This window comes from Saccopteryx bilineata, chromosome 1 (assembly GCF_036850765.1).
Source record: "Saccopteryx bilineata isolate mSacBil1 chromosome 1, mSacBil1_pri_phased_curated, whole genome shotgun sequence".
NCBI lineage: Eukaryota > Metazoa > Chordata > Mammalia > Chiroptera > Emballonuridae > Saccopteryx > Saccopteryx bilineata.
The window spans coordinates 62,069,332-62,082,523 of record NC_089490.1 but is presented as its reverse complement, the minus strand read 5'-3'; the positions used below and the strand labels follow the sequence as shown (position 1 = coordinate 62,082,523).

General features: G+C 48.8%; 1 long non-coding RNA gene across 2 annotated transcripts; it reads right to left on the bottom strand.

The window, feature by feature from the left end:
* Positions 1–463: 463 nt before the first annotated feature.
* Positions 464–4,622, bottom strand: LOC136319895 (uncharacterized). 2 transcript variants are annotated; one of them, XR_010728236.1, is made up of 6 exons: positions 4,378–4,622; positions 3,914–3,983; positions 3,785–3,822; positions 2,267–2,469; positions 1,689–1,729; positions 464–781 (listed from the first exon to the last, which is right to left on the bottom strand). It is a non-coding gene; the product is annotated as an uncharacterized lncRNA (long non-coding RNA). The 2 variants fall into 2 exon arrangements; XR_010728237.1 differs by lacking the exon at positions 1,689–1,729.
* Between the last annotated feature and the right edge of the window lie 8,570 nt (positions 4,623–13,192).

Sequence of the window (13,192 nt, the reverse complement as noted above, 5' to 3'; positions counted from 1 at the left end):
ACTTCTCGGTAAAAAAAAAAAATTGCACTCTCAATCCAAAATTAAAGCTCAATCTGGTCTAATTGTCCTTGGTTTTATCAGCTGCATAAAATGGCTGATTCCATATGCAAAAATAAATAAATAGTTGTGGAGCTTCGAAATTCCCTCATCTTGGGGACAGCTCCCATCAAGTTCTTTGCGATCTCCCGTGCTATTTTCACCCACCCTCTGGTGCTGATCTTTTTCTATCCATTTCTATTTTCTCTCCTTTCTTTGCACTTTCCCAGCCCTTACCAAAAAGGAAGAGCATAGTGTCACTGTGTGTGTGCCCATCCCCTCTGTGTCATGTGTAAATTGGGATGGAGGTTCCTTAAGAGCAAGAATAGTTCTTCATGAGCTGATGACACTCAGAAATCTGGACATGCCTATTTAAGTGCTAAATTGGTAAATTGGAATCCAGAAAATAATAAAAAGTGTCCATTTATTTCTCTAACAATCATTTTTGTTGCAAAATCCAATAACAGAAACCATATTTCAGGACTGGAATGAAGAGGCAGAGAAATTGTCCCAGGTCTCTGGTGGGAGAATGCTTTCCAAGAACATCCAAAGATTTCCCCTCCAGCAGTGAGTGTGCTGGAAGGCGGCCATCCTCATGGCCAGCAGCCCTGAGATGTAGCCTGCCTCTACTCTGGGCAGCTCTGTGACTTCGGGCAAGTCCCTTCCCGTCTCCAGTACTCAGGTTCTTGCTCAGGAAAGTGAAGGACTGTAGGTCTGAGGTGCATTTCAATGGGGGTCCAAGTACCTGCGGGAAAAAAAAACGGAGGTTGGTAGTGACACAGAGAACAGATGGACATGATGGAGGCCCAACCAGGGCAGTGGTGGAGAGCTGGAGAGAAGCTGAGGTATTGGAGAGAAATTGGGAGGGTTGAGTTAACAGACACTGGCACCCAGTGGGTGTGGGGTGAGGAGAGAAGAGTCTGGAGACGAGCTTTTATTTCGGCCTTGGGGACACAAGATGGTGTGGAGGACATCAATCGAGATGGCCATGGGAGGAAAAGGTATTGGATTTGGAATTTACCACTTATGCTGATTTTAAACGTGCCCACAAATTAACACTATTCTCATCTGGAACATGGCTTTGCCTTAGTGACTAACTTCTGATAAATACAATGCAGCAAAAGTATTGCTGTGTGATTTTTAAGACCAGGTCATAAAACAATTCAGCTTTTTTGTGGCTCCTTCATTGTCTCTGGCCCTGGGAACCCAGCCACCATTCTGTGAGGAAGCGTGGCTCTGTGGGAAGGCCACAGACAGGTGCCGCAGCTGAGGTCCCAGTGGAGAGCTGGACCATGCAAATGAGAAAGCCTTTGAGATGTCTCCAGCCCCTGCCATCACATCATCACACCATGGGCTCGAGAGACCTAGAGTGGGAACCATCTACCTGGGCTGAGTCAACAGCCAGAACCATGAAAAATAGCAGTAATACATGACTGCTGCTGTGTTATGTTGCTGTGTTTGGGTGGCTTGTTATGCAGCAGTAGATAAGCAGAATCTGCTCCACATAAAAAGGGTGCTGGGTCACTCTGGGTTTCAGCAAAACACAGGTGGTTTGTATAAAAGAGCTAAAAGAAGAGAGTTTGCAGAAGTGGCTATTTACAGAGATGTGGGCAGGGCAGGGTTTGGAGGACCAATGAAGGATGGTAAAGTACCTGGACAATAGCAAAAGGAGGAGCCATTCCTGTCTCTGGGCCTGAAGGGACAAAAGGGGAGGGGACAGTGTGACTGGAGCCTTGTGGCCATAGCACAAGTGAAAGGGAGGCCCAGGAAAAATGAGGGCCTACTAAAATCTCAACAGGGAGGAGAGTAGGAAGGAGAGGGTCCTAAGTACCCCTCCGCCTCCCCTGGTTCTCCCCGCTCCTGCCGGAGTCCCCATTGGCTGTCCCAGCTGCACGCCAGAGGGCAGGGAGGCAGGGATGTAGTTTGTGCAGACCAGGCTCCCAGACCATGGCGCAGCGTGGAGAATACATTCAGCAACAGCAAATGGAAAATGATGAGCAAAACATAAGTAGAATGAAAGAGGGAGATCTAGGCAGAAAGGCAGGACATGCAACATTTATGGACAAAGTGAGGCAGAGGTGTCTGCCTATAAGCGAGGAGGAGAAGGTGAGCTCTCGCTGCAGGAGGAGAACCTGGTGGGAAAGGTCTGCAGCCTATAAACCCATCAAAGGGAAAATGTGAAAGGGAACAAAGGGCCCAGGATGACCATGTTCACTTGGGAGGGTCCTACATTTGTAGACAGCTGAGGCCCTCCTGGACTGTGTGGGAACCGCCTGAAGGGGGATGAGTAGGAAGATGGCCACAGCAGGTCCGTCTGTCTCTCGGGGTGACTGCCTGGTTGACTGGTCTTGCCACCTTCCAGATGCTCGATGCCTCAAGGTCAGGGACAAGGAGTGCTTTTTATATCTCTTGTGTTGTGTACACAGGTCCCACCTAAAGAGTGAGCAAGGAAGGCAGAGGACTCCCACCAGCACTGGCAGAGCCAGCCTGGTGGTCATTTCCCCAACCAGGTGGAGGGGCTGGGAAGCTGAGGCAGCCTCTGATCCCAGCCACACTGGCTGGAAACATTCTCAGAGTTTGTATCTTGCTTCCAGTGAGTGTTATGGAGGACAAGACTCACCGGTGCCCCCCTGGGCAACCCCACGGTCTGGTGTGACTCTGACCTTCCCGAGTCCTCACATTTCTGGCACAAGGACGTGGACATTGGGTGGTCCTGTGGTATAGACAGTGCTGACTGCAGAGGGTGACTGTTTAAAAATCCAATATGGGATTCATGTTTGGGGGTTGTGGGTTCTTGCTCTGACTCACAGTTATCGTGCTAAAGTCTTCTCAGAAAGACCATGGCATGCGGGTTCAGAGCAGAATAATTAGGACTGTGTTTGTCATTTCCATGTTAGGACATTTCTCAGCCCCAGGGCCCAAACCCTGTGGGGAACAGGGCTGTCAGGAGAAATTCCACAGTGGCAGAGATGTGTCTCTGCATTTTCTGGCCACAGGGTGCTACTGAGAAGTTGAAAAATGGCCAGTGTGACTGAAATACTAAATTTAAAGTTTTATTTAAAAAAAATTTATTGAGGTGACATTGGTTAATAAAATTACATAGGCTTAAGTGTACAGTTCTATAATTCATCATCTGTGCATTGTTCACCATCTGCAGTCAAGTCTCCTTCCGTCACCATTTACCCCTCCCCCGTCCTGCCCCACCCTCTTCCATCACCATTTACCCCTCCCCCGTCCTCCCCTACCCTCTTCCATCACCATTTACCCCTCCCCCCCCGTCCTCCCCCACCCTCTTCCGTCACCATTTACCCCTCCCCCGTCCTCCCCCACCCTCTTCCATCACCATTTACCCCTCCCCCCGTCCTCCCCCACCCTCTTCCGTCACCATTTACCCCTCCCCCGTCCTCCCCCACCCTCTTCCATCACCATTTACCCCTCCCCCATCCTCCCCCACCCTCTTCCATCACCATTTACCCCTCCCCCCCCGTCCTCCCCCACCCTCTTCCATCACCATTTACCCCTCCCCCCCCCGTCCTCCCCCACCCTCTTCCATCACCATTTACCCCTCCCCCATCCTCCCCCAAGCTCTTCCCCTCTGCTCATCACCATGCTGTGGTCTGTGTGTACGAGAGAGATTTTTTGCTTGATTTCTTTATCTTTTTCACTCAGCCCCTTAACCCCACTCCCCTCTGAGAGCTGTCAGTCTGTTCTCTGTATCAGTCAGGCATAAAAAAGAAGGTGCTCTTACTTTTTGCGACAGCATGGATGGACCAGGAGAACATTATGCTAGCGAGAGAAAGAAAAATATATGATATCACTTAAATGTGGAATTTAATGAACAAAATAAACAAACCAACAAAGTATAAGTTTTATTTACCTTTAATTACTTTGATTGTAAATGTACAGAGCCGACTGTTCAGTTTTCAGTCCTGAGTCTTTCGTGAGGCCTAGAACGGGTGAGGAGTAGAGTCTCTGCTCTGGGGAATCTGGGGAAGGAAATCACTACACACTCTCTCTAAAAGAAGAGGACTGGGGCTAGAAGGCACCTTCAGCGGCCCCTGGTGTAGGTGCTTCCTTACAGGGGAGGGACCTGGGACCAGCAGGGCCCCTGGTGTGCTGGGGAGGGTGCAGGGGGTGGGCGGGAGCAGATAAATAGGGAAGCTTTTTCTCCCCCTCCAATGTAGCAGACATGCCATTTAGGACCAGCATATAAGACAAAGCATAAAGTTGGGGAACTGGAAAGAGGAGAGAGATAAAGGAAGGCAACCAGGGGGAGCCCTTCCCAAGAAGGAGCGTGCCTCTGGGACTCAGTGGTTTAGCCCCAGGGGTACTCACACTCACCTGACCTGCCAGCTGGGAGCCAGGTTCTTCAAAGCACATGCACACAAGGGAGCAGGCACTGGAGGAAGTGTGGGGAGGAGCCAGCCTGGCCCTGGCAGAACCCTGTGGTGAGCTGGGAAAGGAGGGGGGGCACTGTCCTGAGCTTCCTGCAGGATGATCAGTCCTGCTTTGAACAGCTGCCAACCAGGGGGTTGCTGGCTAATGCCCCAGAACCACCAGCCTCAGGGTCAGGGCTTGGAAGCAGGTCCCAGGCTTCAGCCCAGCTCTCCCCCACTAGGAGGCCCTGCGGCTGGGAAGGGGCTCTGTCGCGCATGCTGTTCTAGTGCCAAGGTTCCCGTTCCTGCTGGGATTGGAAGAGATGCTTCAGGATCAGTAAACACAGATCTTTTTTTTTTTTCTATTCTGATGAACCACTTTTGAAATAAGAATAATGGTTGCTTGTTGATTTTGGCCTTGAAACTGAATAGCTCTGTATCTTTGTTCTCAGCTGAAGGTCTTTTCCTATTACTCTCTTTCTTTCTTTCTTAGGCCAGTGTTCTTGCATCAGCCAAGGCAAAGGCACAGATGTTGGTGTGGGTGTGAGTCCTGCATGTTACCTACACATACGTCCAGTCAGTCAGCCCAGGCCAGGGCCAGGGAGGGGCTGAGTTTTCCCACAGGCCACCAAAGAGGGGAAGGCTGGCAGGCCACCCCACCCCCCCATACACTCACTGGATAGAAGCTCCAAGGGGCCATGGAGCCTGCTGTTGCTCCCTTTTTACCTCATCCATCCATCCGTCTGTCCATCCATCTGTAGGTCCATCCATTTATCCTTTTATCCATTCATTGATCCACCCATCCACTTACCCCCCCCCCCAATCCATCCATTTTGAGTAAAAATCCTTCAATATCTTCACTCCATGCCTTCACTTTTAGGGGTATGCTCACCAAACACACGAGAAGTTCATTTTGCACTTTATTCAACCCAATTACATTTCTTTCACCAATGAGTTTGTACTTTTAAGCTTAATACATGATCTAAACACCTTCCTCGGGAAAACAGTCTGAAGCCGTAAAGGTTAAGGAAGGGAAGGGGCGTGGCACCAGGAATGTTTGTGAGGAGTGTGACAAAACAGGAAGCATGCCCACATTTTTTTTTGCACAGATTTTGGATTCCATTTGGACTTGGCTCAAAAAAAAAAAAAAAAAAAAAAAAAAAAAAAAAAAAAAGGCCATTTTATGCCCTTCTACTTTGAGTAGTTTTTCTGTTGGTGACCAGAGCAGGAAGCCTCTTTAGCAGCAGACAGGGGGTGAAGAGGCACAGGCGACAGTCAGCCCACCCTCCCCTCTCGCCTTCCGCTCCAGGGACTGTGCAGATGTGCAGCCCGAGGAGCACGAGTGGGCAGGTGGGTGTTCTCTGCCTGGCTGGTGCTTGCCCAAATCCAGCTCTAACTGTTGCCAGGAGCCGAGACTGGCTCTCACGTTCCTGAGAAAGTTTGTCAGTTTACTCACATTCTGTTCCCCAAGCCAGGCAATGTGTTGTCTAAAATAACAAAACTCTACAAACGGCAGTTATGTCTCCAAGGAAATGCCTCACCTAAGAAATGATCTCGCTGTGCCAATTGTGGGATGATCATTTTCCACACCAAAAACACACTGAAAATGTTGGCTTTTAAGACACATTAGACAGCGGATGCAAATTTGCTTGCTCACACAGAAAGAGAGAAGAGAAACCAACATCTACTCAGAAAGGCAAGCGGGACGCTCAGCTGCTGGCGTGCGTTCTTCCCAGCACACTTGGCCACGCTGCTCAGTAAGGCTGTGTGGGCTTTTCAGAGGAGGTGGTATCTTTGGCAGTGCCTTGTGGATGACACTCCTGAAACTCACAGAGGTCAGGCATCTGTACCAAGCGCCCCCAGAGTCGGCTTTGGGGGCCGATCAGGCCCTGGGATGGCAGTGTGTGGTTGTTCACAGTGCTCGACCTTCCTTACAAATCTGCAGTGACGAAGGCGCTCGCTTCCTCCTATAATGTTTTCTGCTCCTGCTTGTTTAGTTTTGCTTACAGCCTGTAGTGAGTTGCTGGAGCCAACCTGTATTCAGATTCAAAGCCAAACTGGCCTGGCTCAGCAAGGCGTTGGAAAGTGTGAAGTCCCCGTGGCTTTGTTACTGCTTTGTCTGCCTAACTGCACCATCCCCCAAATCTCACCAAAGGCTGGCCTGTGCTCTGATGCTGTCTGACAATGAGAATTAATGTTCCTCTCATGTAATGTATAAAGAAACAAAAACAAAACCTAGTGTTCCTCCCTGTTCTGTGGAGAAGTAAGAGCAGATGCAGCTGTATCAGCAGAATGTCACCCACAGACACCAGGGAGAGCCTAGGTGACAGGAGGCTGCCCTGGCCCAGAGTCTAGGAATCAAGGCTTGCCTCAGTGAGCACCTGTTTATAACCTTAAGTTTCTCTGGATACCTGAGCACAAAACTTGCCATTAAAACTGAACAGAGGCTTCTGATTTCAGACAAAATGGAGTAAGTGCATTACACCTTTTTTCTTCTGCTGATTACAACTCAAAACCATGACAAAATGCATCAAGTACCAGAAGACCCTGAAAGGAGTAGGAAGGAAGACAGATGGCTAGAGACTTTGGAATTTGAGAATAACCCAGAAGTGAGGGGTCTGTGTGTGTCTGTTAGCCCCCCTCTATCCTGTCCTGGGCACTAGAGATGCTCCCAACCTAAAAATGCCACTGATTCAGACATATACACATACAAAAAGCTGCAAGAAAGCCTGTGTTCTCTACCAAAGGACTAGGAAAAGGATGGTCCTGTAAAATCCATATTTTTAACTATATCCCCCTATGGCAAGTAAAAGATGAGGAAAAAGCTGCAACCTTCTGCCTCCCCATTGGGCCCTGTGGCTGTGGAGGCTGTGGCCAGAGCCCCATGGACCATTCCTCACCTGCATTGTGGAGGCGGCACCTCCCCTCTGCCCGCCTGTCACTGTGGCGAGTCACCCCGCACTACACGAATGTCGGAAGTGCCTCCTCACCCCTTCCCACTGGCGCAGCGGCTGCAGAGACTGGGGAAGGAACCCCGCTGACCAGGACCACGCTGTACAAAGGGAAGAGCAAAAGAAGCAAAACCCAGCCTTCCTGAATAGAGACTAGAAGGAGCTGAACAAAAGCCTTTATAAATCTCTGAATGAAGCATTAGGCAACCCTCAAGTGAAATTGATCAGAATTCACACAGCAATAGGTTTGAGCGCTGAACTAATACCACACAGGTTTCAGATTGACTTCTGGGGAGGACACAGGTGGAGTCGATGAGAAAAACATGAAAAAGGCGTTGGAAATAAGGCTGACTTTCAACCCACCGCCCACACAAGCGGGCCAGGATGTGTGTTCTGAACGTTGGCAGGGTGACAGCTGGCCAAGTTAGAATGTTTATATAGGTACCACGGTCTCATGACATACTACTCAGAATGTCCAAGACACCATCCAAAATACCTTTTTTCATATCAATCTAAATGAGAAAATAAAATGAGCCACACTGAGATAACAGATGTTTGAATGGTGGTAAAATACATGCAATTTACCATCTTAACCATTTTTAAGTGTAAAATTCAGTGGCATTAAGTACATTCACATTGTTGTGCAACCATCACCAACATCCATCCCTAGAACTCTTCACCTTGTAAGACTGCAATTCTGTACGCTAAACAATAACTCCCCTTCCCTTCTCCCCCAGCTCCTGGCAGCCACTGTTACACTATTATATAGGGTCTGTCTTTATGATGTGACAACTCCAAGTACCTCATATAAGGGGAATCATGTAGTATTTGTTTTCTGGTGATTGTTTATTTCACATAGCATAATATCCTCAAGTTTTATCCATGTTGTGCATATTACAACATTTCCTTCTTTTTTAAGGCTGAATTATATTTTGGTTTTACATTTAATCACTATGAACATCTGCTTTGCTTTTATGTTTCACCAGTTGTAAATAATGCTACTATGCACATGGATGTATATGAATATCTTTTTGAAAACCTGATTTCAATTCTCTTGTGTATACATTCAGAAATGGAATTGCTGAATAATATGATAATTTTATTTTTAATTTCTTGAGGAACTGCCATACTGCTTTCCATAGTGGCTGTACCATCTCACATTCCACCACCAATGCACAAGGGTTCTGCTTTCTTCATGTACTCGCCAACACTTACTGTCCCCTGTTTTTTTGTGTTTTTTTTTTTTGTATTTTTCTGAAACTGGAAACGGGGAGAGACAGTCAGACAGACTCCCGCATGTGCCCGACCGGGATCCACCCGGCACGCCCACCAGGGGGCGATGCTCTGCCCCTCTGGGGCGTCTCTCTGTTGCGACCAGAGCCACTCTAGTGCCTGGGGCAGAGGCCAAGGAGCCATCCCCAGCACTTGGGCCATCTTTGCTCCAATGGAACCTCGGCTGCGGGAGGGGAAGAGAGAGACAGAGAGGAAGGAGAGGGGGAGGGGTGGAGAAGCAGATGGGTGCTTCTCCTGTGTGCCCTGGCTGGGAATCGAACCCGGGACTTCTGCACGCCAGGCCGACGCTCTACCACTGAGCCAACCGGCCAGGGCTTGTTTTGTTTTTGATACTAGGCACTCCAATGTTTGTGAGGTGGTGTCTCATTGTAGTTTCGATTTGCATTTTCCAAAGGATTAGGGGTGTTGAGCATCTTTTCATATGTTTATTGACCATTCATACATCTTCTTTGGAGAAATATTTATTCAAAACCTCTGCCTATTTTTTTTATTAGGTTTTTATTTTGTTATTGTTGTTGTTGAGTTTTAGTTTTCTGTATATTCTGGATATTAATCCCTTATCAGATATGTGATTTGCAAAATTTCCTACAATTTTGAAGATGACCTTTTTTTTACTCTGATAATAGTATCCTGTGGTGCAAAATATTTTTATGTTTTCAAGAAGTCTGATTTGTCTGTTTTTTTCTTTTTTTACTTGGCGTCATATTCAAGAAACTGTTGCCCAATTTAATGTTATAAAGCTTTTGTTTGATGTTTTCTTTTAAGAATTTTATTGCTTTATGTCTTACATTTAGGTCCTTGATCCATTTTGAGCTAATTTTTGTATAGGGTGTTAGGTAACGATCCAACTTCATTCTTTTGCATGTGAATATCCAAGTTTTCTCAGCACCCTTTGTTAAAAAGACTGTTTTTTTCCCATTGAATAGTCTTAGCACCCTTGTCAAAAGTTTGTTTCTGTTTTCAAAGAACCAACTTTTGGTTTCATTGATTTTTTCTGTTGTTGTTCTTTTTTTTCTTTTTTTTGTATTTTTCTGAAGCTGGAAACAGGGAGAGACAGTCAGACAGACTCCCGCATGCGCCGGACCGGGATCCACCCGGCACGCCCACCAGGGGCGAAGCTCTGCCCACCAGGGGGCGATGCTCTGCCCCTCCCGGGCGTCGCTCTGCCGTGACCAGAGCCACTCTAGTGCCTGGGGCAGAGGTCAAGGAGCCATCCCCAGCGCCCGGGTCATCTTTGCTCCAATGGAGCCTTGGCTGCGGGAGGGGAAGAGAGAGACAGAGAGGAAGGAGGGGGGAGGTGGAGAAGCAAATGGGCGCTTCTCCTATGTGCCCTGGCCGGGAATCGAACCCGGGTCCCCCGCACGCCAGGCTGACGCTCTACCGCTGAGCCAACTGGCCAGGGCCTCTGTTGTTTTTCTAACCTCTATTTTGTTTACTCTGCTTTCATCTTTGTTATTTCCTTTCTTTTTCTAGTTTTGGGTTTCATTTTTTCCCCCTAGTTTCTTAAGGTCTAAAGCTAGGTGGTTGGTTAGAGATTATTTTTATTTTTTAAATTTTACTGTTTTTAAAAATTAAATTTATTGGGACAACATTGGTTAATAACATTATATAATTCTCAGGCATACAACATTATAATTCAACATCTGTATATTGCCTGCTCACTACCCCTCCTTCTCTCTTCTGCCTCCTGCCTGGAATCCAGATGTGATAGTTGGTGTTGTAGCATCAGTCTCTGCTCACAAGGTGACCTTCAGGAGGAAAGCCAGAAGCTAAAGAGATCAAGCTAAACATTTGAAGAAGCCTTAGTTCTTGATGCTCATTGTGATGTCAGCCTGGAACTGCCACCTGTGAACTTTTATGTGAGAGAAAAATTGAACTTCTGTCTTCTCTTTGCTCTCACTAGCAGTTAAATACAATTCCTAAAAGAGACACTCCTGGCAAGCCCTGGCCTGTCAGCCTTGGAACCTATTACAAAAGACGATGAGGTAACTGTGGTATGAACATATGCTATTTCAAGGGAACATGTGTTTGAAGAACAAGGTTAGAAAGAGAAGAGTGTGGAGACAGGGAAGAGGGCAGACTCTGCTGTGGGAACAGCGAGGGGGAGAGGGCTGATTGAATGTGCACGAAGTTTGAGCCATACCTTTGGCATCAGCTGGGAGGAGGTCACCTTCTTCTCCCCCTCAGTGCTTCCAGAGTCACTCCTTCTGCCCAGCAGTCCCTGGGCATTGAGTTGTGGCTGCCCTCAGCCCCTGCCCATAGGGGAGCTGTCACTGGCCAAAGTGAAATGAAACCGGTGTGAAGGGTCACTTCCTGAGGGACATGCTGTGAGAATGCACCAAGCTGCGGTCAGATTTTGGCCTGAAGTTCAGGGCTGTGTACATTAGCAGGGCTCTGATTTTACACAACTTAATCCACAGTTTCAATGCTATAGAAGTGATTACTTGAAAACTATGTACTCGTATTGAGCAGTGTCACCCCATTAAATTTAATTTCTAAAAAAAAAAAAAAAAGCCAAGTGTTGCGCAAGAAGGCGAGAATCCAGTGTGCATGCACGGGGCATTTACGTACACAGTGCAGAGTGCGAGGCTCTGCACAGCTCACAGGCAGAAAGAGGACTTACCGGATGCCCTTGGTTCGTGAATGGGTTGCAAAGTCTGTGTCCAGGTCTTTGTGCGAGGAGACAATGAGAAAGGAGCAGTCCTGGTGTCTCCCGGATGTCACTGTGGCTCTGATGGCTGATGTTTCCGTAGAACAAGTCCTCTTCCTTGACAGGCTTGTCGGTGCCTTTGCGCGCAGGCTCCTCCCGTCTGTTGTGATGGGGCCACTGTGGTGGTGGATGTGTGCTTGGCCACAAGGAGCTCTGTGGCTTCCTTCTGCAGTGAAAATTGTTGCTTTCTTTTGTTTCTATGAGAGCATTAATGACGTCTCTTAATTTTCACTCTCTACCCTCCTCCCGCAGTCGGACTCAGTCTTAGAGTTTAGTCTCGGGGTTCCTCGCCCTCCATGCTGTCAGGGGGACGTGCACTGCTGAAGCGACCTGGCCCTGTCTTGCTGGGCCTCATACAACTGGGAGGCGCAATCATGTTCTTCTCTCGGCTCAAGATAGGAATTTAAATTAAACCTCATTTAGCCGGGCGCTTCCTTTTGATTTATCTGCAGATGCCTCTTGCTGTTTGAGCCTTGTTAAATTGCTGGCAGACACTTCACTGGCCAGCTGTTCCTATTAAGCCGAAAGAGCGCTGCGGAGCAGGGTCAATCCCTTTGCACTTTGGATGGATCTTATATGTCATCCCTGTGGAGCGGCCACAGGGAGGGCATTATCTCCTGGGCCCTGGGAGCTGGCTGGTTAATGGCAGTGAGGGATTCTTCTGCTTGTGCGTGGGAACGGGAGGGTGCCCCAGTCCAGGGACCCTTTGCTCTGTTCTGCACACACGGGTTCTGTCACGTTACTAGACTCTGGGAGAAGGCAAAGCCTGATTCCTAGCTCTGCGCTAACATCACGTAGGAACCTGCTCTGTGAGTGAAGAGCCCAGCACGTGGATAACTTCTGCCCACTTACCAGCCAAAGGTGTGGTTTTGCGCCCAGACCCGGGTGCAGCTCATTGTATGGAACCCAGGTGTTCCCCAGAGGAAGGGAGGGGGGACAGGTACTTTCATCAACTGTCTCACAGTCATTCAGTTGACATGTAACTTAGCGTCTCCTTTGTGAGAAGCCCAGGCCTGTGCGCTTGTATGTGCTGCATCTTTGTGTGAATAAGAAAGCAGCCCTGTCTTCCTGGTGAACACAACTTTGTGCTCAGGCCAAGGCCTGGTCAGGTGGGCTGCATGTCGGCTCCGCTTGCAGATAGGCCATGCCCCTGGGGGACACCTTTGTGTGGGGGAGTGGCACAGCTGCCCCAGGCCCCCAGCCAGTCACTACCAGCACTGAGGGAGCTTGACTGACTGGCTGCTTAGCTTTTTTGCTCCACAGTGTGCCCCCCCCCCCATGTGTCCTTGTGCCCTCCTATCCATACACTTCCCCGTTCTCGCTCCCCCAGCAGGACCCCCACCAGGCCGTGAGCACCCCTCTCCATGGACTGAGCACAGGTCGGAGTGGCCCTTGGATGCCTCGAGTGAGGCCATCTAAAGCTCAGCTCAGGGCCTGGCTCCTGGATCAGGGCTGTGTGGGTCCCGTGTGCCAGACCCAGGGACCAGGGAAGACCTGCTTCCGAATGCTTGGTGGTAAGGTTGGTGGTGGTACTGACACGTGGACCCGAGTGGGACCCACAAAGTCACAACTTCCATCACGGTCCTTACCTGAGACTCTATTGCCAGGCAGCAGAGGCATTGCTTTGGACTTGGAAGTTCCAGCAAAATGTATGAGAGGCAAGAACTTCAGAATGTTCCCTTGAGTGCAGCCTAGGACTACATACTTTCCCTGCAGCTGCGGACCTGCAAACCAGGGCCAGCTCTGGTAGAGATGACTTGGGGGCTTTAATATGTCCTGGGAGTCAGGCCATGTCCTGGCTCAAGTCCGTCTCAGAGAAAACACCA